General features: G+C 45.0%; 1 protein-coding gene across 1 annotated transcript in view; it reads right to left on the reverse strand.

Annotated features, from left to right (window-relative positions):
- The window catches only part of LOC137075072 (zinc finger protein 154-like), a 53,479-nt gene extending 34,938 nt beyond the window's left edge, over positions 1 to 18,541 (reverse strand). The window contains exon 1 of the mRNA XM_067443250.1: positions 18,497 to 18,541. The gene's annotated coding sequence lies outside the window, so the exon portion shown is untranslated. The remainder of the gene's footprint in view (positions 1 to 18,496) is intronic.
- Positions 18,542 to 22,930: the final 4,389 nt, after the last annotated feature.

Raw genomic sequence — 22,930 nt, forward strand, 5'->3', positions numbered from 1 at the left:
TGGCGTTTGGTGTGTGAGTTCAGTCCCCACAGTGACCAAAGACGGGTGTTTGGTGTGTGAGTTCGGTCCCCACAGTGACCAAAGACGGGTGTTTGGTGTGTGAGTTCGGTCCCCACACTGACTAAAGACTGGCGTTTGGTGTGTGAGTTCGGTCCCCACACTGACTAAAGACTGGCGTTTGGTGTATGAGTTCAGTCCCCACAGTGACTAAAGACTGGCGTTTGGTGTGTGAGTTCGGTCCCCACACTGAATAAAGACTGGTGTTTGGTGTGTGAGTTTGGTCCCCAAAATGACCAAAGACTGGCGTTTGGTGTGTGAGTTCAGTCCCCACAGTGACCAAAGACGGGTGTTTGGTGTGTGAGTTCGGTCCCCACAGTGACCAAAGACGGGTGTTTGGTGTGTGAGTTCGGTCCCCACACTGACTAAAGACTGGCGTTTGGTGTGTGAGTTCGGTCCCCACAGTGACTAAAGACTGGCGTTTGGTGTGTGAGTTTGGTCCCCACAGTGACCAAAGACTGGCGTTTGGTGTGTGAGTTTGGTCCCCACAGTGACCAAAGACTGGTGTTTGGTGTGTGAGTTCGGTCCCCACAGTGACCAAAGACGGGTGTTTGGTGTGTGAGTTCGGTCCCCACAGTGACCAAAGACGGGTATTTGGTGTGTGAGTTTGGTCCCCACAGTGACTAAAGACTGGTGTTTGGTGTGTGAGTTTAGTCCCCACAGTGACCAAAGACGGGTGTTTGGTGTGTGAGTTTAGTCCCCACAGTGACCAAAGACGGGTGTTTGGTGTGTGAGTTCAGTCCCCACAGTGACCAAAGACGGGTGTTTGGTTTGTGAGTTCAGTCCCCACAGTGACCAAAGACGGGTGTTTGGTGTGTGAGTTTAGTCCCCACAGTGACCAAAGACGGGTGTTTGGTGTGTGAGTTTAGTCCCCACAGTGACTAAAGACTGGTGTTTGGTGTGTGTTTAGTCCCCACAGTGACCAAAGACGGGTGTTTGGTGTGTGAGTTTAGTCCCCACAGTGACTAAAGACTGGCGTTTGGTGTGTGAGTTTAGTCCCCACAGTGACCAAAGACTGGTGTTTGGTGTGTGTTTAGTCCCCACAGTGACCAAAGACGGGTGTTTGGTGTGTGAGTTTAGTCCCCACAGTGACCAAAGACTGGCGTTTGGTGTGTGAGTTCGGTCCCCACAGTGACCAAAGACGGGTGTTTGGTGTGTGAGTTTAGTCCCCACAGTGACCAAAGACGGGTGTTTGGTGTGTGAGTTTAGTCCCCACACTGACTAAAGACTGGTGTTTGGTGTGTGAGTTCGGTCCCCACAGTGACCAAAGGCGGGTGTTTGGTGTGTGAGTTCGGTCCCCACAGTGACTAAAGACTGGCGTTTGGTGTGTGAGTTCGGTCCCCACACTGACTAAAGACTGGCGTGTGGTGTGTGAGTTCGGTCCCCACACTGACTAAAGACTGGTGTTTGGTGTGTGAGTTCGGTCCCCACACTGACTAAAGACGGGTGTTTGGTGTGTGAGTTCGGTCCCCACACTGACTAAAGACGGGTGTTTGGTGTGTGAGTTCGGTCCCCACACTGACTAAAGACTGGTGTTTGGTGTGTGAGTTCGGTCCCCACACTGACCAAAGACTGGTGTTTGGTGTGTGAGTTCGGTCCCCACACTGACTAAAGACGGGTGTTTGGTGTGTGAGTTCGGTCCCCACACTGACTAAAGACGGGTGTTTGGTGTGTGAGTTCGGTCCCCACACTGACTAAAGACTGGTGTTTGGTGTGTGAGTTCGGTCCCCACAGTGACCAAAGACGGGTGTTTGGTGTGTGAGTTTGGTCTCCACAGTGACTAAAGACTGGCGTTTGGTGTGTGAGTTCGGTCCCCACACTGACTAAAGACTGGTGTTTGGTGTGTGAGTTCAGTCCCCACAGTGACCAAAGACTGGCGTTTGGTGTGTGAGTTCAGTCCCCACAGTGACCAAAGACGGGTGTTTGGTGTGTGAGTTTGGTCCCCACAGTGACTAAAGACTGGCGTTTGGTGTGTGAGTTCAGTCCCCACAGTGACCAAAGACTGGCGTTTGGTGTGTGAGTTCAGTCCCCACACTGACTAAAGACTGGCGTTTGGTGTGTGAGTTCGGTCCCCACAGTGACTAAAGACTGGCGTTTGGTGTGTGAGTTCAGTCCCCACAGTGACCAAAGACTGGCGTTTGTTGTGTGAGTTCGGTCCCCACAGTGACCAAAGACGGGTGTTTGGTGTGTGAGTTCGGTCCCCACAGTGACCAAAGACTGGCGTTTGGTGTGTGAGTTCGGTCCCCACAGTGACCAAAGACGGGTGTTTGGTGTGTGAGTTCGGTCCCCACAGCGACCAAAGACTGGCGTTTGGTGTGTGAGTTCGGTCCCCACACTGACCAAAGACTGGCGTTTGGTGTGTGAGTTCAGTCCCCACAGTGACCAAAGACTGGCGTTTGGTGTGTGAGTTCAGTCCCCACAGTGACCAAAGACGGGTGTTTGGTGTGTGAGTTTGGTCCCCACAGTGACTAAAGACTGGCGTTTGGTGTGTGAGTTCAGTCCCCACAGTGACCAAAGACTGGCGTTTGGTGTGTGAGTTCAGTCCCCACACTGACTAAAGACTGGCGTTTGGTGTGTGAGTTTGGTCCCCACACTGACTAAAGACTGGCGTTTGGTGTGTGAGTTCAGTCCCCACAGTGACCAAAGACTGGCGTTTGTTGTGTGAGTTCGGTCCCCACAGTGACCAAAGACGGGTGTTTGGTGTGTGAGTTCGGTCCCCACAGTGACCAAAGACTGGCGTTTGGTGTGTGAGTTCGGTCCCCACAGTGACCAAAGACGGGTGTTTGGTGTGTGAGTTCGGTCCCCACAGCGACCAAAGACTGGCGTTTGGTGTGTGAGTTCGGTCCCCACACTGACCAAAGACTGGCGTTTGGTGTGTGAGTTCAGTCCCCACAGTGACCAAAGACTGGCGTTTGGTGTGTGAGTTCAGTCCCCACAGTGACCAAAGACGGGTGTTTGGTGTGTGAGTTTGGTCCCCACAGTGACTAAAGACTGGCGTTTGGTGTGTGAGTTCAGTCCCCACAGTGACCAAAGACTGGCGTTTGGTGTGTGAGTTCAGTCCCCACAGTGACCAAAGACTGGCGTTTGGTGTGTGAGTTCAGTCCCCACAGTGACCAAAGACTGGCGTTTGGTGTGAGTTCAGTCCCCACAGTGACCAAAGACTGGCGTTTGGTGTGTGAGTTCAGTCCCCACAGTGACCAAAGACTGGCGTTTGGTGTGTGAGTTCGGTCCCCACAGTGACCAAAGACTGGCGTTTGGTGTGTGAGTTCAGTCCCCACAGTGACCAAAGACGGGTGTTTGGTGTGTGAGTTTAGTCCCCACAGTGACCAAAGACTGGCGTTTGGTGTGTGAGTTCAGTCCCCACAGTGACCAAAGACTGGCGTTTGGTGTGAGTTCAGTCCCCACAGTGACCAAAGACTGGCGTTTGGTGTGTGAGTTCAGTCCCCACAGTGACCAAAGACTGGCGTTTGGTGTGTGAGTTCGGTCCCCACAGTGACCAAAGACTGGCGTTTGGTGTGTGAGTTCAGTCCCCACAGTGACCAAAGACGGGTGTTTGGTGTGTGAGTTTAGTCCCCACAGTGACCAAAGACGGGTGTTTGGTGTGTGAGTTCGGTCCCCACACTGACTAAAGACGGGCGTTTGGTGTGTGAGTTCGGTCCCCACACTGACTAAAGACTGGCATTTGGTGTGTGAGTTCGGTCCCCACACTGACTAAAGACTGGTGTTTGGTGTGTGAGTTCGGTCCCCACACTGACTAAAGACTAGCGTTTGGTGTGTGAGTTTGGTCCCCACAGTGACCAAAGACTGGTGTTTGGTGTGTGAGTTCGGTCCCCACACTGACTAAAGACTGGCGTTTGGTGTGTGAGTTTGGTCCCCACAGTGACCAAAGACGGGTGTTTGGTGTGTGAGTTCGGTCCCCACACTGACTAAAGACTGGTGTTTGGTGTGTGAGTTCAGTCCCCACACTGACTAAAGACTGGTGTTTGGTGTGTGAGTTCGGTCCCCACAGTGACCAAAGACGGGTGTTTGGTGTGTGAGTTCGGTCCCCACAGTGACCAAAGACTGGCGTTTGTTGTGTGAGTTCGGTCCCCACAGTGACCAAAGACGGGTGTTTGGTGTGTGAGTTCGGTCCCCACAGTGACCAAAGACTGGCGTTTGGTGTGTGAGTTCGGTCCCCACAGTGACCAAAGACGGGTGTTTGGTGTGTGAGTTCGGTCCCCACAGCGACCAAAGACTGGCGTTTGGTGTGTGAGTTCGGTCCCCACACTGACCAAAGACTGGCGTTTGGTGTGTGAGTTCAGTCCCCACAGTGACCAAAGACTGGCGTTTGGTGTGTGAGTTCAGTCCCCACAGTGACCAAAGACGGGTGTTTGGTGTGTGAGTTCGGTCCCCACAGTGACCAAAGACTGGCGTTTGGTGTGTGAGTTCGGTCCCCACAGTGACCAAAGACGGGTGTTTGGTGTGTGAGTTCGGTCCCCACAGCGACCAAAGACTGGCGTTTGGTGTGTGAGTTCGGTCCCCACACTGACCAAAGACTGGCGTTTGGTGTGTGAGTTCAGTCCCCACAGTGACCAAAGACTGGCGTTTGGTGTGTGAGTTCAGTCCCCACAGTGACCAAAGACGGGTGTTTGGTGTGTGAGTTTGGTCCCCACAGTGACTAAAGACTGGCGTTTGGTGTGTGAGTTCAGTCCCCACAGTGACCAAAGACTGGCGTTTGGTGTGTGAGTTCAGTCCCCACAGTGACCAAAGACTGGCGTTTGGTGTGTGAGTTCAGTCCCCACAGTGACCAAAGACTGGCGTTTGGTGTGTGAGTTCAGTCCCCACAGTGACCAAAGACTGGCGTTTGGTGTGAGTTCAGTCCCCACAGTGACCAAAGACTGGCGTTTGGTGTGTGAGTTCAGTCCCCACAGTGACCAAAGACTGGCGTTTGGTGTGTGAGTTCGGTCCCCACAGTGACCAAAGACTGGCGTTTGGTGTGTGAGTTCAGTCCCCACAGTGACCAAAGACGGGTGTTTGGTGTGTGAGTTTAGTCCCCACAGTGACCAAAGACGGGTGTTTGGTGTGTGAGTTCGGTCCCCACACTGACTAAAGACGGGCGTTTGGTGTGTGAGTTCGGTCCCCACACTGACTAAAGACTGGCATTTGGTGTGTGAGTTCGGTCCCCACACTGACTAAAGACTGGTGTTTGGTGTGTGAGTTCGGTCCCCACACTGACTAAAGACTAGCGTTTGGTGTGTGAGTTTGGTCCCCACAGTGACCAAAGACTGGTGTTTGGTGTGTGAGTTCGGTCCCCACACTGACTAAAGACTGGCGTTTGGTGTGTGAGTTTGGTCCCCACAGTGACCAAAGACGGGTGTTTGGTGTGTGAGTTCGGTCCCCACACTGACTAAAGACTGGTGTTTGGTGTGTGAGTTCAGTCCCCACACTGACTAAAGACTGGTGTTTGGTGTGTGAGTTCGGTCCCCACAGTGACCAAAGACGGGTGTTTGGTGTGTGAGTTCGGTCCCCACAGTGACCAAAGACGGGTGTTTGGTGTGTGAGTTCGGTCCCCACACTGACTAAAGACTGGTGTTTGGTGTGTGAGTTCGGTTCCCACAGTGACTAAAGACTGGCGTTTGGTGTGTGAGTTCGGTCCCCACACTGACTAAAGACTGGCGTTTGGTGTGTGAGTTCGGTCCCCACACTGACTAAAGACTGGCGTTTCGTGTGTGAGTTCGGTCCCCACACTGACTAAAGACTGGCGTTTGGTGTGTGAGTTCGGTCCCCACACTGACTAAAGACTGGCGTTTGGTGTGTGAGTTCAGTCCCCACACTGACTAAAGACTGGCGTTTGGTGTGTGAGTTCGGTCCCCACACTGACTAAAGACTGGCGTTTGGTGTGTGAGTTCGGTCCCCACACTGACTAAAGACTGGCGTTTGGTGTATGAGTTCAGTCCCCACAGTGACTAAAGACTGGCGTTTGGTGTGTGAGTTCGGTCCCCACACTGAATAAAGACTGGTGTTTGGTGTGTGAGTTTGGTCCCCAAAATGACCAAAGACTGGCGTTTGGTGTGTGAGTTCAGTCCCCACAGTGACCAAAGACGGGTGTTTGGTGTGTGAGTTCGGTCCCCACAGTGACCAAAGACGGGTGTTTGGTGTGTGAGTTCGGTCCCCACACTGACTAAAGACTGGCGTTTGGTGTGTGAGTTCGGTCCCTACACTGACTAAAGACTGGCGTTTGGTGTATGAGTTCAGTCCCCACAGTGACTAAAGACTGGCGTTTGGTGTGTGAGTTCGGTCCCCACACTGAATAAAGACTGGTGTTTGGTGTGTGAGTTTGGTCCCCAAAATGACCAAAGACTGGCGTTTGGTGTGTGAGTTCAGTCCCCACAGTGACCAAAGACGGGTGTTTGGTGTGTGAGTTCGGTCCCCACAGTGACCAAAGACGGGTGTTTGGTGTGTGAGTTCGGTCCCCACACTGACTAAAGACTGGCGTTTGGTGTGTGAGTTCGGTCCCCACAGTGACTAAAGACTGGCGTTTGGTGTGTGAGTTTGGTCCCCACAGTGACCAAAGACTGGCGTTTGGTGTGTGAGTTTGGTCCCCACAGTGACCAAAGACTGGTGTTTGGTGTGTGAGTTCGGTCCCCACAGTGACCAAAGACGGGTGTTTGGTGTGTGAGTTCGGTCCCCACAGTGACCAAAGACGGGTATTTGGTGTGTGAGTTCGGTCCCCACAGTGACTAAAGACTGGTGTTTGGTGTGTGAGTTTAGTCCCCACAGTGACCAAAGACGGGTGTTTGGTGTGTGAGTTTAGTCCCCACAGTGACCAAAGACGGGTGTTTGGTGTGTGAGTTCAGTCCCCACAGTGACCAAAGACGGGTGTTTGGTTTGTGAGTTCAGTCCCCACAGTGACCAAAGACGGGTGTTTGGTGTGTGAGTTTAGTCCCCACAGTGACCAAAGACGGGTGTTTGGTGTGTGAGTTTAGTCCCCACAGTGACTAAAGACTGGTGTTTGGTGTGTGTTTAGTCCCCACAGTGACCAAAGACGGGTGTTTGGTGTGTGAGTTTAGTCCCCACAGTGACTAAAGACTGGCGTTTGGTGTGTGAGTTTAGTCCCCACAGTGACCAAAGACTGGTGTTTGGTGTGTGTTTAGTCCCCACAGTGACCAAAGACGGGTGTTTGGTGTGTGAGTTTAGTCCCCACAGTGACCAAAGACTGGCGTTTGGTGTGTGAGTTCGGTCCCCACAGTGACCAAAGACGGGTGTTTGGTGTGTGAGTTTAGTCCCCACAGTGACCAAAGACGGGTGTTTGGTGTGTGAGTTTAGTCCCCACACTGACTAAAGACTGGTGTTTGGTGTGTGAGTTCGGTCCCCACAGTGACCAAAGGCGGGTGTTTGGTGTGTGAGTTCGGTCCCCACAGTGACTAAAGACTGGCGTTTGGTGTGTGAGTTCGGTCCCCACACTGACTAAAGACTGGCGTGTGGTGTGTGAGTTCGGTCCCCACACTGACTAAAGACTGGTGTTTGGTGTGTGAGTTCGGTCCCCACACTGACTAAAGACGGGTGTTTGGTGTGTGAGTTCGGTCCCCACACTGACTAAAGACGGGTGTTTGGTGTGTGAGTTCGGTCCCCACACTGACTAAAGACTGGTGTTTGGTGTGTGAGTTCGGTCCCCACACTGACCAAAGACTGGTGTTTGGTGTGTGAGTTCGGTCCCCACACTGACTAAAGACGGGTGTTTGGTGTGTGAGTTCGGTCCCCACACTGACTAAAGACGGGTGTTTGGTGTGTGAGTTCGGTCCCCACACTGACTAAAGACTGGTGTTTGGTGTGTGAGTTCGGTCCCCACACTGACTAAAGACGGGTGTTTGGTGTGTGAGTTTGGTCCCCACACTGACTAAAGACTGGCGTTTGGTGTGTGAGTTCGGTCCCCACACTGACTAAAGACGGATGTTTGGTGTGCGAGTTCGGTCCCCACACTGACTAAAGACTGGCGTTTGGTGTGTGAGTTCGGTCCCCACAGTGACTAAAGACTGGTGTTTGGTGTGTGAGTTCGGTCCCCACACTGAATAAAGACTGGCGTTTGGTGTGTGAGTTCGGTCCCCACAGTGACCAAAGACTGGCGTTTGGTGTGTGAGTTCGGTCCCCACACTGACTAAAGACTGGCGTTTGGTGTGTGAGTTCAGTCCCCACACTGACTAAAGACTGGCGTTTGGTGTGTGAGTTCGGTCCCCACACTGACTAAAGACTGGCGTTTGGTGTGTGAGTTCGGTCCCCACACTGACTAAAGACTGGCGTTTGGTGTATGAGTTCAGTCCCCACAGTGACTAAAGACTGGCGTTTGGTGTGTGAGTTCGGTCCCCACACTGAATAAAGACTGGTGTTTGGTGTGTGAGTTTGGTCCCCAAAATGACCAAAGACTGGCGTTTGGTGTGTGAGTTCAGTCCCCACAGTGACCAAAGACGGGTGTTTGGTGTGTGAGTTCGGTCCCCACAGTGACCAAAGACGGGTGTTTGGTGTGTGAGTTCGGTCCCCACACTGACTAAAGACTGGCGTTTGGTGTGTGAGTTCGGTCCCCACACTGACTAAAGACTGGCGTTTGGTGTATGAGTTCAGTCCCCACAGTGACTAAAGACTGGCGTTTGGTGTGTGAGTTCGGTCCCCACACTGAATAAAGACTGGTGTTTGGTGTGTGAGTTTGGTCCCCAAAATGACCAAAGACTGGCGTTTGGTGTGTGAGTTCAGTCCCCACAGTGACCAAAGACGGGTGTTTGGTGTGTGAGTTCGGTCCCCACAGTGACCAAAGACGGGTGTTTGGTGTGTGAGTTCGGTCCCCACACTGACTAAAGACTGGCGTTTGGTGTGTGAGTTCGGTCCCCACAGTGACTAAAGACTGGCGTTTGGTGTGTGAGTTTGGTCCCCACAGTGACCAAAGACTGGCGTTTGGTGTGTGAGTTTGGTCCCCACAGTGACCAAAGACTGGTGTTTGGTGTGTGAGTTCGGTCCCCACAGTGACCAAAGACGGGTGTTTGGTGTGTGAGTTTGGTCCCCACAGTGACCAAAGACGGGTATTTGGTGTGTGAGTTTGGTCCCCACAGTGACTAAAGACTGGTGTTTGGTGTGTGAGTTTAGTCCCCACAGTGACCAAAGACGGGTGTTTGGTGTGTGAGTTTAGTCCCCACAGTGACCAAAGACGGGTGTTTGGTGTGTGAGTTCAGTCCCCACAGTGACCAAAGACGGGTGTTTGGTTTGTGAGTTCAGTCCCCACAGTGACCAAAGACGGGTGTTTGGTGTGTGAGTTTAGTCCCCACAGTGACCAAAGACGGGTGTTTGGTGTGTGAGTTTAGTCCCCACAGTGACTAAAGACTGGCGTTTGGTGTGTGAGTTTAGTCCCCACAGTGACCAAAGACTGGTGTTTGGTGTGTGTTTAGTCCCCACAGTGACCAAAGACGGGTGTTTGGTGTGTGAGTTTAGTCCCCACAGTGACCAAAGACTGGCGTTTGGTGTGTGAGTTCGGTCCCCACAGTGACCAAAGACGGGTGTTTGGTGTGTGAGTTTAGTCCCCACAGTGACCAAAGACGGGTGTTTGGTGTGTGAGTTTAGTCCCCACACTGACTAAAGACTGGTTTTTGGTGTGTGAGTTCGGTCCCCACAGTGACCAAAGGCGGGTGTTTGGTGTGTGAGTTCGGTCCCCACAGTGACTAAAGACTGGCGTTTGGTGTGTGAGTTCGGTCCCCACACTGACTAAAGACTGGCGTGTGGTGTGTGAGTTCGGTCCCCACACTGACTAAAGACTGGTGTTTGGTGTGTGAGTTCGGTCCCCACACTGACTAAAGACGGGTGTTTGGTGTGTGAGTTCGGTCCCCACACTGACTAAAGACGGGTGTTTGGTGTGTGAGTTCGGTCCCCACACTGACTAAAGACTGGTGTTTGGTGTGTGAGTTCGGTCCCCACACTGACCAAAGACTGGTGTTTGGTGTGTGAGTTCGGTCCCCACACTGACTAAAGACGGGTGTTTGGTGTGTGAGTTCGGTCCCCACACTGACTAAAGACGGGTGTTTGGTGTGTGAGTTCGGTCCCCACACTGACTAAAGACTGGTGTTTGGTGTGTGAGTTCGGTCCCCACACTGACTAAAGACGGGTGTTTGGTGTGTGAGTTTGGTCCCCACACTGACTAAAGACTGGCGTTTGGTGTGTGAGTTCGGTCCCCACACTGACTAAAGACGGATGTTTGGTGTGCGAGTTCGGTCCCCACACTGACTAAAGACTGGCGTTTGGTGTGTGAGTTCGGTCCCCACACTGACTAAAGACTGGCGTTTGGTTTGTGAGTTCGGTCCCCACACTGACTAAAGACTGGTGTTTGGTGTGTGAGTTTGGTCCCCACAGTGACCAAAGACGGGTGCTTGGTGTGTGAGTTCGGTCCCCACACTGACTAAAGACTGGTGTTTGGTGTGTGAGTTCGGTCCCCACACTGACTAAAGACTGGCGTTTGGTGTGTGAGTTCGGTCCCCACACTGACTAAAGACTGGCGTTTGGTGTGTGAGTTTGGTCCCCACAGTGACTAAAGACTGGCGTTTGGTGTGTGAGTTTGGTCCCCACAGTGACTAAAGACTGGCGTTTGGTGTGTGAGTTGGTCCCCACAGTGACCAAAGACGGGTGTTTGGTGTGTGAGTTCGGTCCCCACAGTGACTAAAGACTGGCGTTTGGTGTGTGAGTTCGGTCCCCACACTGACTAAAGACTGGCGTTTGGTGTGTGAGTTCGGTCCCCACACTGAATAAAGACTGGCGTTTGGTGTGTGTGAGTTTGGTCCCAACACTGAATAAAGACTGGCGTTTGGTGTGTGAGTTCGGTCCCCACAGTGACTAAAGATTGGCGTTTGGTGTGTGTGAGTTCGGTCCCCACACTGAATAAAGACTGGTGTTTGGTGTGTGAGTTCGGTCCCCACACTGACTAAAGACGGGTGTTTGGTGTGTGAGTTCGGTCCCCACACTGACTAAAGACGGGTGTTTGGTGTGTGAGTTCGGTCCCCACACTGACTAAAGACTGGCGTTTGGTGTGTGAGTTTGGTCCCCACAGTGACTAAAGACTGGCGTTTGGTGTGTGAGTTGGTCCCCACAGTGACCAAAGACGGGTGTTTGGTGTGTGAGTTCGGTCCCCACAGTGACTAAAGACTGGCGTTTGGTGTGTGAGTTCGGTCCCCACACTGACTAAAGACTGGCGTTTGGTGTGTGAGTTTGGTCCCCACACTGACTAAAGACTGGCGTTTGGTGTGTGAGTTCGGTCCCCACACTGACTAAAGACGGATGTTTGGTGTGCGAGTTCGGTCCCCACACTGACTAAAGACTGGCGTTTGGTGTGTGAGTTCGGTCCCCACACTGACTAAAGACTGGCGTTTGGTTTGTGAGTTCGGTCCCCACACTGACTAAAGACTGGTGTTTGGTGTGTGAGTTTGGTCCCCACAGTGACCAAAGACGGGTGCTTGGTGTGTGAGTTCGGTCCCCACACTGACTAAAGACTGGTGTTTGGTGTGTGAGTTCGGTCCCCACACTGACTAAAGACTGGCGTTTGGTGTGTGAGTTCGGTCCCCACACTGACTAAAGACTGGCGTTTGGTGTGTGAGTTTGGTCCCCACAGTGACTAAAGACTGGCGTTTGGTGTGTGAGTTTGGTCCCCACAGTGACTAAAGACTGGCGTTTGGTGTGTGAGTTGGTCCCCACAGTGACCAAAGACGGGTGTTTGGTGTGTGAGTTCGGTCCCCACAGTGACTAAAGACTGGCGTTTGGTGTGTGAGTTCGGTCCCCACACTGACTAAAGACTGGCGTTTGGTGTGTGAGTTCGGTCCCCACACTGAATAAAGACTGGCGTTTGGTGTGTGTGAGTTTGGTCCCAACACTGAATAAAGACTGGCGTTTGGTGTGTGAGTTCGGTCCCCACAGTGACTAAAGATTGGCGTTTGGTGTGTGTGAGTTCGGTCCCCACACTGAATAAAGACTGGCGTTTGGTGTGTGTGAGTTCGGTCCCCACACTGAATAAAGACTGGCGTTTGGTGTGTGAGTTCGGTCCCCACAGTGACTAAAGACTGGTGTTTGGTGTGTGAGTTCGGTCCCCACACTGAATAAAGACTGGCGTTTGGTGTGTGAGTTCGGTCCCCACACTGAATAAAGACAGGTTGTGTGTTTGCTGGACCCCAGATATACTCAATACCTGAAATGTCCCCACAAGTGACCACTGTGTCAGGTTTATAATTTTTTTAGTGAAATATTTAAAATCTGAAGTGATACTTTTAAACAGGCTTTTTAGTTTTTGTCAATTAATTTTTTTTAGGTCTGTAGGATCATAGGAAAGGGTGGTCCTCACTATGTAGCATTCTGACAGGTGATCCCCACAATGCACAAAAACAAGTATGTGTGTGAGTGAGCAGAGCGGCTGCGGGACAGAGGCAGCAAATCTGTGTGTGTGTGTGTGTGTGTGTGTGTGTGTAGGGGAGGGGCGCTGTGAGCCTATCACAGAACACAGAAAGTCAGCTACCCAATGAGGATTTTTATTCAATCCGAGCACAGACCGTATGATTTTGACTAGTATCGTACTCGGCAAAAGTGCTTTATCCGTACTTTCCCTTACGAAACAAAAATATATTGCAATATATTTGAAAATATAATAAATATTAAATCCCATATATGTGAATATATTGCATATGTTCCAATACATTGCAGTATATTGAAAGCGGCAATCATTTGTATATTTTGCAATATATTGCATGAATATATAATATATTTTATAATATCATCAATATATTATTCCATTAAAATATATTTCAAGAAAATATATTGGTAAATATATTTTCCTTTCGTAAGGGTTACTATATGACTTGGTGTATTAGCTACAGGTTTGATTAGGTGGAGTTAAACTTACTTTGCTATTAACGTTAGCTTGGTCATCTGTCAAAACATACTTCACAAATGTTCCTCTCTGCTTTCATTTAACTGTACAATATTAACAGTATTATTTACTATGGCACTACCTACTATACTGATTTTTTTGTTGAAATGTTTACCTTTTTTATTTCTAGCTCAACCGACATTTTGTCCGTGCCACTCTCAAGATAATTTGGAAAAGAGCTTTTCTCAAGTTTTCTGTGATAAAATGCCTTTTGACTAACATCAATTTTTGTTTTAGAGAATGTAAAGGCAGCAAGCATCTGTGATCTGAAATGACTGGAAGGTACATCGTAGGCAGTGTTGGGTAAGTTACTCTAAAAAAGTAATTAATTACTAGTTACTTATTACATCTTCAATAGTGTAATTATATTACTGTACAAATTACTCTCTCCAAAAAGTATTTAATTACTTATTACTAATTACTTTCTAAATCCTTTATCCACCTCGAGTTAAGCAATTCAAGGTTAGACATGAAACGGCTCTTTTAATTCATTCAAATACATAAAATAAAACTACATAAATTATTCTTATTAACTGTCGAAAGTATTACAAATGTGAGAAGGATACATAAAAACATGCATTTTAAAGTTAGACATTAAAATGTTGATATTAAGTCCACTATTGAATTATGTATAATTATATTCAGTATTTAGTTCAATTACATCAGAAGTAACTGTAATTCAATTACAGAAAATATAAGAGTAATCCCTTACTTTACTTTTTCAAGGGAAAAGTAATTAAATTACAGTAACTAATTACTTAGTAACTAATTACACCCAACATTGATCGTAGGACATTGACAAATAAATGCAAAACAGTAAGACTTTTTTATTAATGTAAAATTATGTTGTTTATTTCATAAATACATATTTTGCCAAATGCTGCTTTGATGCAAAAAAAGGTTTAAATCCAGCTAACTGTTCCTCTCATTTTCCCCCTTCTAATTTCAACTCTGTTAAGCCTTATATATTTGACATCATTGACACTGATTTCATTATTATTAAAGAGCAATGAGACATTTTACATGTTTTCAGTTCTATAAACCTGACTAAGTTGCCTAGTTCAATAATTTTATCTAGCATCATGACCGCCAATTTTGCCGTGTCACACTGTAATTGGGATGTACATAATTTAGTCATAAAATGTATTTTATATTAGATGGATGAAAATGTGAAAACCAAACTAAGAGAATGGAATCTTAGAGTTAAAGGTAGCCTGACGTGGTCATACTCAATTCTAGTCAGAATACGAGTCTGAAACTGCTCCATTGGGCTGTGATTATGGGGCGTGTTTCAGACCGTAAAAAAATATAGGAGCAACTCGACATCACCTGTTTCCGCTTGCCATTTTTGAAGCTTTCAGGCGGCCTGCACAGCGCTGACATCTTGGGACAGAATCTGCGCAGTAGCGATTTCGGGACCGGAGTTGCGCAGCAGAGCACAGGAAGAAGAGCAGGAAGTACAGCTGCGATATCAAAATTAATTGTTCGCAGATGCAGAACAATTTATTATGTCGGTGTGATATAAACAGTTATGGAAATGTAGAAATTAAAGCTAAAGCTCCAATCTGCTCCCAAAAATTCTGAAAAAAGTCTGTTAGTGCCTCAGTGACAACTTCACTCAGAGAAGCCGTCAGTCTCAGCTGTCAATCATGACACCCCACCCCCCCAACCCCCATTTTTATAGCATCAGATAAAGAACTATGAACTTGAAATTAAATCATCGTGATGATAACTGCCTTCAAATGACATAAACTAACTTTGGGGAATAAATATTTGAAGTGTAATTTTATTGTTATTTTGCCTCGTGTCCATTAGAAAACACAGAGGGGCGGCTATACTGGGACCGTTTACCGGAAGGCGATCGAGGCGGGAAAGCTTCAGTATCAGAGAGGGAGACTGCAGGCTTGGTTTCAACCGAACCAGGAAAGACCTCAATTGGATAGACCTACAACCAATCAGAGCAACGAAGCGATGCATTACGCTAGTTGTCAAATGTCAAGAGAGCTCAACTGCACTGTGTTGCCAAGTCTGCGTTTTTTTCCGCTGGTTTTTTTATGTCTGCGGGTTGAAGCGACTATTATGTGATATATAGACCCATAAGTGCGAATTTTAGCAGGCAACCTTGCCAAAATAACACATATTTTGTCCCCCAAACACCATTTTTTCACCAGAGTGTAGTCAAAAGTCACACCTGAAAAATCCTCCGTCAAATCCCCCTCACCCTCTCAGGTTTAAATTTAAGAAATAAAAAATTGGCTCAATATTTTCTTTTGTTTTACAACTTTGTTTGCCATGTTGGCCTTTGTTTTATGTCTTTTAGATATCCCAGGATTTCTTCATTTTGAATCCAGACTCTGCTTCAAAACTCACTGAAAACTGGGTACCTGTGTTTAAGGATATGATTCTGCAGTTTGCCAGCAGGTAATGGGTATTAAGAACACTGTTACAAGAGAATAATTCAGTCTAAAAATGAATTACAATCTCATGTCACTCTAAAAAAGGAGATTTTCCCTGTTAACAATTACTTTGTCATGACCATTTTCATTCAACTATTTCTTTGTAACACAATTTAATACATGAATGTCATACATCCAGATTATTGCAGTTTTATGAAAATGTTTTTTATTTTGAGTGATTTTTGTTGATTTTTGTTAATTTTTTATCATTGTATTCTAAAGAGTCGCAAAGTTATGTTGCCTAGCAAGTACTTCCTGTAGTACTTCCAGCATCAGTGTAAAAGATTGGAAGGAAAACGTTTAACCCAACTTTCATTGAAACCCAGAAGGCCTTCATACACATCAGCGTTTCCCGATACATAGACTAATTTAAGGCGGTCCACCACAGAATCAACACCGGCCGGCACATATTGCTTCGTCATTCATTTTTTTAATGCTATTCAAGAAACGCATGCATATTCGTTCAGCTGCATTTCTTCAGCTCTTCCTCCGCCTCTTGTACACGTCTCTTACTTACACACACTCGGTGCGTTGCATTCGACCATAAGTCTTGAATAAGTTTTGTCGCATTTAGTGCATAACAGTAGGACTGTTTCGAATGCCATTTTTTGAGCTTCGAAGCTTAGGTGGCAATCAATATCGAATATTCAAAGCTTCGGTGGGTGGGGCTAAATATATAATAATAGTGTCGGTTTGCATTTGTATCATCTTTCACGACTTCACGTTTCACTCTTCGGCATCGTAAATGTGTTGCGGCAGACCCAGTGGAGTGCAGTGTTGCATTTGGTGCAATATGATCAGGTGGCACACATTCTTTAAATATTAATAAACATTTAATAATCTTTTAAATAGAACAGTTTCCGGTACGCATTACACGGGCAGGTTTATGCTCCGAAAACGGACAGTGCACAAGTGATACAAAACACAAAGTCTGTTGAGAGCAAGAACTTTAATAAGGTATTAATAACGAACCTTTCTTTAAAACAAATGAATCCCAAAACAGAAATTAAATTAGTAACACACAGTGATTTCAATGAACTGTAATAAATAAAGAACACGGTAGCATGCTTATAAACAGCTGAATAAGAATAAATGAATTGTTTTTAAAATGACACAAAATGTAATATCTATTACAATTAGTTTTATTCTATATAAGGGATTTATTTTGTCTTATTCTAACTTTTTGTTAATTTAAATCTTTAAAATGCGCGATGCTTTTATTCAAAGCATGTTGCGGTGTTTTTTTAATTTATTATTATTATTTCAAGCATGAGTGAGAATGAGTCCGCGACGGAAGTCACGTGTTGAAAAAAAAAACACACGAATATTCGAATCTCAAAACTGAAAATCGAATGCCACCTCACCGAACGAATATTCGATTATTCTAGTACAGCCCTACATAACAGTTAAAACCAGAGCAGTTGAATAACAGTTGGGACATGCCTTCATCTCGTGGCGGCGCGCATGGTCACAGCACTCTCAATTGAGAATGAGGACATACATCATGGTAGCTTGATGTCACGTGACAAATTGGGCGGTGTTTGGGCCCGTCCACCATTTTGGGATCCGACGCTATCGGTTGCCAGGGGCAACACTGCAAGAGCGATACAGAGATGGGAGCAGGAAAGGAAATGGTTAACTACAGGGAGAAATTGCTACCAGCACCAGGCAGAGGTATTTAGAGGAGCTGGATGATATCAAAAACGTCAATCCATACGAGCTGACTGCAGCAGAATGGAACAGAGACCTAACGTTAGACACTTTAACTTACTACCTTGCACGTTCCTGAAATGTTTCTATATATTTTTTGTGCATTCTGAATAATAAATAAATATATCTCCCCACTATCCTGCAACAATCTAGTGCTCGTCCTCTCATTAACAGCGTTTTTCTCATACTGACCATATTTTATACCTGATGACAAGTTTACATTTCTAAATTAATTTAACTAATAAAAAGGAACGCTTGTGTCCGCTGCTGCTTTTAGTCCAGTCTTAAGTAGTAGACTAAATGCTCAGTACGTACATGACGTTAGAGGAAAATGACAGTAAACTAGGCTAGCTATAGGCCTAAGTTACTTTGAATATGAATCATTTTGGCATTAACATGTAAATTACATAGAATAAAATTATTGACAATGAAAAATGACAGAATAGTTTTCAAAATGTTTAATACAAATAAATAAAGGATTGTGTTCATCAGATGTCAACACACTCCAGCATCGCGGCACTAGTAAGACGATGACTGACACCCTGTGGTGAAATAATGGCGTATGTTTACCAGCAGCTGCTTTCTCAGATCGTCTGGGGTGGATTAAAACTTCATGTCCCATTGAGTTTGGAAAATTATGTACATGGTAATCATCAGAATCTCTCTTCTCAAGTCTCTGTCCGGATACAATACCTGGCGGACCATCCTCCCAAAATGGCGGAAGGGGGCGGGACGCGGTGACGAGATCTCATTCTCAATAGTTCTAAACAAACCAGCGCTGTGTCAATCAATACATTTGAATAGACCAGTGTTTCCTAACCTGGGTGCTGCGAGCAGGGGTGCTGTGTAAAAGGTGCCGGGACGCACTTGCATCTGATGACGCATATGCATGTTTTCCTAACTTTTTTTTTAGGAAACCTATGGACTCAATGTCCTGACAGGCAGGACACATTAATTTACCATAATAATGATACATTTAAATAGAAAAAAATACCCCCCAAAAAAAACACAGACTGGTACTGAATACCAACCTATTCTGCGCTGAGGCAATGCAGAGCCCAGCACACAACTCCATCTCGTGAGGTAATATGACAAGATGTTAAAAAAGGTGTTTTTTACAAACAGCCACTGAAACGGCCACCTTATCTACTGAAATTGTGTTCATGTGTATTTTTAAAACATTTTAAATCCTGCATTACCTTTTCATATGGTATTTTCATGCAAGGTTATATATTCATTTTGGGGAAAAAATGTAACCTGCAATATGCTCTTTAAAAACTGTCCTGTTCTGAGGCTAATCTAAACTGCCCTGTACTAAATGAAAAGATACTTAGTAATGATCAAATGTACTTACAGTCTGAAAAACAGCAGCTGTGTTCCACTTCACGTTTATGTTTGCTTCCCTCTCACTTCTCTTCTTCTCCTAGACTGGATGTGTGTTATTGCTTTGGTCGCACGAGCGCCCTCTGCTGGAGGAACTCTCGTGATGGAAATTATTTTAGATTTTGACAACAGGAAATGCATCGCGTTAAAATGACAGCTGCTCATTAGATGCCAAGATATTTTAACCCATTTTGAAAAGTTAGGAGGAAGCAATATTTTTGTAACTCCGGAATGAAATACATTCCCAGGTGAAAAGTCCCAGGACTTTAAGTACTATTAAATATATTAAAAATATACTTGAAATTCTTAAATATTCTTAAAAATATACTTGAAAGTAGTATGCTTATAATACATTTGTTTTTCCAACATCCTTATTTGAAGTGCATTCAAAATATATTGAATTGCATTTTAATATATTTCTAAAAAGTATACTAAAAATACCTTGGTAATAAATATATGCGTAATTTTGCTTTTTAGAAATATGCTAAACAAGCATACTTTTAGTGAAGTTTTAGTATATTTATATATGCAATATATTTATGCAATATATAATACTTATATAATGCAATATATATTAAGTATGCACGCATTTATCATTTTAATATTTTTAAAAGTAAGATTTAAAAAAATAGCACTTAAAATATACCAAATTATAATGTATTATAAATATACTGTCAACTAGTATTAAGCATATGCATACATATTAATATGTTGTTCACTTTTACTTCTTAAAAGGCTGTTGTCCATTACATGGTACGTTTGTAACAGGCTACTACTGAAATTCCCGCAATGATTTTAACATCATATTATTTGAAATGCATGATAAACACTGATAAATATATATATATATATATATATATATATATATATATATATATATATATATATATATATATATATATATATATATATACATAAATAATAAATCTTTATTAAAAATCCCTGTTAAATCTTGTGTTTAAATTCAAACCACACATGATTAAACCGGATTGGTTCCAGAGCAGTTCAGCGGCTCTGATTGGTTCTCATGATCATGAGCTTGTACTTCCTCAGAGATTCCGTTTATCAGATATGATGTTGCTTGAATGTAATTATAAATCTAAATTTAAACTGTAAATCTGCGATTGTGTCTCTTCAGAGGACTTGGAGGAGGAACCCATATGATTTATATAGATTACTTTGGCGATGTTTTTGTGTTTTTTGTTATGAGCTTCTTGAAAGATTTCTTCAGGCGAGTTGTCTTTTATCGGAGGGTTATACAGCTATCATTATTTTGTGACTACAGGTAAGATTTGTATTTAATTAACGTTACTCTCTGTGCCAGTCGTATTTTTGACACAAAATGTAACTGTAACGCACTTCCTTTTTGTTTTTTTAGCTAACGTTAAGATACATTCAATTTCTCTTTTCAAATCTTTATAGGGTTTGTTCACAAAAAATAAATAAATTCTGTAATTAATTATTTACCCTCATGTCGCTCGACACCAGTAAGACCTTTGTTCATCTTCGGAACACAAATTAAGATATTTTTGTTTAAATCCGATGGCTCAGAAAGGCCTTCATTGACACCAATGTAATTTCCTCTCTCAAGACCCATAAAAGGCTCTAAAGACGTTGTTACAAAGTCATCTCACTACAGTGATTCTACAATAATTTTATGAAGTGACAAGAATAGTATCTAGAAAACACTGTGATTGTTCAGAGATAATCCTGATTGATTCAGTTGCACTTTCTCATGGTATGCATGAGTGCTCTGAACAGCACCTTGAAATGCCATAGGACCTGTGCAGTGATACGGATGGTGTGGAACAAGACACCTTCGGTGAAAGTGTGGATGAAAATAAGTTTAGACATCTTTCTCTCTTTTTTTTAAATCTCAAATTGCAATCAGAATGTCTAATTCCATCCTCCACTATTCAAATAATTGTTGAATTGATGAAATAAGTCACTAACACAATTAAGATTAGAAAAAAAATAACAATTAGAAAAATTAAGTGCATTTGTGGTTGCAGAAGCAGACATAAATTAGCCTAGAAATCTAGACGCACCCTAGCGGCAGCAAATTTAATCTGCCCGCAAGTGTCGTCTAGGAACTCTCAATACCCTTCTGAGCTGTATTCCCCTAACTCTTGCCGGACCAATCACATCATGTATAGAGTCGGTGGGCAGGGCCATAATGACTACGGCCTAGTTGCATTTGCATGCTTCTAGTAAACACAGAAACTGGCGAACGGCGGTCGTTCGAATCAGCTTTGACCGCGATTCTGGAAGACTTGGAGTTAAGCTTTTCTCTGAGAAAAGAACAAAAAACGGCACTGAAGTCATTTTTAAAAAGGGAAGATGTGTTCGGGGTTTTGCTGACCGGATACGGCGAATGTTTAAACTATCAACAAGCTCTGCTTCACCTTCGTTGCTCTGGTTGGTGGTAGCGCTATCCTATCGCGTGCAGAGGGAGTTTGAAAGACAACGGTTTATCCCGCCCCTCGGACTGAGCCCTTTTTATGGTGAGTTTCAAGACCAAACATCTTGATGTGGGTCTGGCTTGTCAGGCTAGACATAAATGCCATTTTGCGTGAGAATCTCTTTCAGACTTGTAATTCACAAAAACTTAAAACTGATCAAAAAAAGAAAGACATTTTTTCAAGAATACCTTCAACTACGTAGCACCAGTTCCACTTTGTCTCGGGACAAATGAGGCAGGCAAATATTGGTTTGCTCAATGTTTCGTTTAAAGAAACAATTGTTTATCTATTACAGACTGACACAGTTACATATCATCGCAAACAAGGGTTTTCTGGTGTCCGTCCTCAGAATGCTCTTCAGGATGTATAGGATGGTAGCAACTTAAAAGGTAATAATCTTCTCAATACAGATGCCTCATCCTTTAGTTTAATCCTTTATCAGGATACTTTGGAAGTTGCAAACCCACTGGCATCTGGCAGGAAAAAGCATAAATTACTCTGTGTATATGCAATTTATATGTGTAATATTCTTCCACATCATAGATCACGCATTGACCAGATGCAGCTTGTTTTGCTATGCAGGGAGCAAGTATTTTGTCCAGGACAAAGGGTTAAGCCCTCTCATCAAAGACCTTAAAGTCATAGAGGTAAGTGGCATTAATTTACCTGATGGAACAGTGTACAGGGGAATGCTATCTGCAATTTGTGGGGATAATCTGGGCTCCTGTGGCATTGGTGGATTTGTAAAAAAATTCCACAAAAAGTGTGCATTTTTGCAGATACTGCAATATTGATAGGGAAACGTTTAAAAAACGACCCCTCGTTCAGTCATACAGGGATCTAGTTCAAAGTCCGACAAGTAATGCCACAACCAGAGCCCCTAGAGGTGTCAAATTTGACTGTGTTCAATTAACTCTGTTACTTTCATGTATGTCAGCCAGGGCTACCCCCCTGTCTGGGGCATGATTTTTAAAGGTGTTGCATCATATGACTTAGCATTGTACAAAAATATCTTGTCACAGAGGATAAGCTGTTCACTTAGCAGGAGTTAAATCGACGAATAAAGAATTCATAACATACTTGGGTAATAATGAAAACAACAAACCCATCGACGTTGTTCCAGAGATTGGCAAACTTTCTTGCCACAGTAAAAAAAGTAAGAAATGCAGTTCAAAACTGGTATTTTCTTAGGATGTTCCTAGGATTGATTGGACACAAGATTGTAAACCCATCTGAATATGAGATGTGGCAGCTGATTTTGCAACTACGAGAAATTGTAGAACCAGCTGTATATGCACCAGCTGTGTCCAGTGGTCAGATAGCATACTTGCAGGATCTAATTGATGAGTATTTGCAAACTCGATGGCAGTATTTCCCCAATCATTCACTCAAACCAAAACACCATTACATCAGTCACTATCCTGACCTGATTTCTCACTTTGGCCCTTTAATTAGTTTGTAGACACTGCGATTTGAGAGCAAACACTCATATTTCAAACAGTGTGCTCGGAAAACACATAACTTGTGTTACTTGTGCGAGGCAACGTGGGGGAGAGGACGCTGGCGTTGTCTGTTCACCGCTTCTCCACCCACAAATCATGTTAATGTACTATTTGATTTAGATTTTATTTTATTTCCTTATGTTTGTGACTAGTCTAACAGTCAGAGCTACAATTGGGACTGTTGCTGACTGCTGGCAGCCACTGAGAGGACGTTGTTCGTCATTTTGCTGTTTTCCACCGCTTCTCTGATGTTTATGTTTGAATTGCTGCGGTTGGTTCTGGTTTGGAGGACTTAGTCAAGGGGAAATCACGCCTTAAGTATCATACTTAAGGGAAAAACTTAAGGTGTTTTATTACAACCGGCACTGACCCACAAAGACCTGTTAGTCTGCCTTTAAAATGTCCACCTCCACTCCATTATTATCCTAAATTAGATGCACG

The sequence above is a fragment of the Pseudorasbora parva genome, chromosome 5 (genome assembly GCF_024679245.1).
Source record: "Pseudorasbora parva isolate DD20220531a chromosome 5, ASM2467924v1, whole genome shotgun sequence".
Classification (NCBI taxonomy): Eukaryota; Metazoa; Chordata; class Actinopteri; order Cypriniformes; family Gobionidae; genus Pseudorasbora; species Pseudorasbora parva.